General features: G+C 38.3%; 1 pseudogene; it reads left to right on the top strand.

The window, feature by feature from the left end:
* Nucleotides 1-21: 21 nt before the first annotated feature.
* On the top strand, nt 22-1,635 carry LOC147847542 (ABC transporter B family member 20 pseudogene; annotated as a pseudogene).
* The last annotated feature ends 446 nt before the right edge of the window (nt 1,636-2,081 follow it).

Below are 2,081 nucleotides of genomic sequence, written 5' to 3' on the forward strand. Positions count from 1 at the left end.
AAGCCGCTTTGGCATATTTTTCTGCAGAAACTTTGGGTTGAAGGATTTGCTGGTGACATACGAGAGGTTCACAAAAAGTCTTGTATGGTGTTGGAAAATGCAGTAAGAAACATCTACACAGTTGTCTCTTTTTCTGCCGGGAAGACAGTGATGGAAGTCTATGATGGGCATCTTTCAAAGATTTTAAGACAAAGTTACCTGAGTGGCCAAGTAAGAGGTCTGGCATTCGGGGTCTCTCAGTTTCTCCTTTTTGCAAGCAATGCATTTCTCCTTTGGTATGCAGCTTTGTTAGTGAAACGATCCCAAGCAAGTCTATCTACAGTTCTGAAGCAATTTATGATATTTTCGTTTGCTACATTTGCTTTGGTTGAACCTTTTGGTCTTGCCCCCTACATCTTAAAACGACGCAAGTCTCTAATCTCTGTGTTTGCAATAATCGATCGCAAACCTAAGATTGATTCAGATGAAGCTTCAGGAATCTGTTTAAAGAATGTATATGGAACAATTGAGCTGAGAAACATCGAGTTTAGTTATCCAACTCGACCTGAAATTATGGTGTTGGACAATTTCAATTTGAAGGTGACAGGAGGGCAAACTGTAGCAATTGTTGGAGCTTCAGGATCTGGTAAGAGTACTGTCATTGCTTTGATAGAGAGATTCTATGATCCACTCACAGGACAAGTTCTTCTGGATGGTAAAGACATTAAGTCCTTGAATTTGAAGTGGCTTAGGAACCACATGGGTCTTGTTCAACAAGAGCCCATTTTGTTTTCAACTTCTATAAGAGAGAACATAATATATGCACGCCATAATTCGACTGAAGCTGAAATGAAAGAGGCTGCAAGGACTGCAAATGCACATCATTTTATCAGCAGTTTGCCTCATGGCTATGATACTCATGTTGGAATGAGAGGGTTAGAACTTACTTCTGGTCAGAAGCAACGGATCGCAATAGCACGTGTTGTGCTAAAAAAAGCACCCATTTTACTACTCGATGAATCAATTTCCGCACTCGAATCAGAATCTAGTAGAGCAGTGCAAGAGGCTCTTGAAACTCTCATCATGGGTAATAAAACAACAATATTAATCGCTCACCGATTAGCCATGATGCGTCATGTTGATATGATTGTTGTGCTTAATGAAGGGCATATTGTCGAGCAAGGTAGCCATGATACCTTGGTAGCTAAAAATGGACTTTATTCAAGATTGATGCAGCCACACTTCAAGCCATCTCTCCATGACCAAAGGATATCATAATTCTAATACAATTTATATCTCGAGTTCTTCCCTTAAATCAAGAAAATGTGTTGTAAACTAGTCACTTGAGACTGTAATATGGTAATGTCTTCCATCTATTAATTATACATTGCACACATCCGCACTTTTGTGAAATGTGTCCCAACAAAAACGCCTCCCGGTACATTCTTCATACGCTGGGGAAAGAAATAGTTCAAATAGTTTTGAGGTATACATGACAGATTTTCATGAAACATACATGATGATGTATATACACCAGAAGGGTTTCTATTTGCAAGACTGATGAGCTTGCATTGTATTAATTTCAGAACTCATTTTTTTATGTACAAGTGTAATACCAATGAGATATTGTGACATGATCCAATGCTTGCCATTTTTATAATTTCATGTCTTCAATCTCCATTTGTTTTTGTGGGGGTATTTCTCACTGGGTGAAAGGGTCTCCACTCCTGAAATTATGTAAGAAAATAGAACCACCAAGGCATTAGTTATGAATTCCATTGGACTTTCAGACTAAGAATTTATTTAGACACCTCATTGAATCCCACCCAATAAAACGGGGAATGTGAGTGTGATGCATCAAGCTACAACGTATATTTATAGTAAAAGAGAAAGAGAAAGACAAGAAGACTTTTCCTATTGTCTCTAATGAGGCCAGTGTGCATCTTGTACCTTGGTTGCTTCTTCTAGAAATGAAAATCGAGAAATAAAATTAGATAGTTGAGAGAGTAAGATTGGTCTTTATGTCTCCAAGGATCCATGAGACACCTCATTCTTGTTACTACTATTTTGCTTGGAGGTTTCATTCGAGTCTTCAATGCTTC

This window comes from Azolla caroliniana, unplaced genomic scaffold, assembly GCF_043228905.1.
Source record: "Azolla caroliniana isolate FFs.n. ecotype wild unplaced genomic scaffold, voAzoCaro1.0.p SCAF_879, whole genome shotgun sequence".
Lineage (NCBI taxonomy): Eukaryota > Viridiplantae > Streptophyta > Polypodiopsida > Salviniales > Salviniaceae > Azolla > Azolla caroliniana.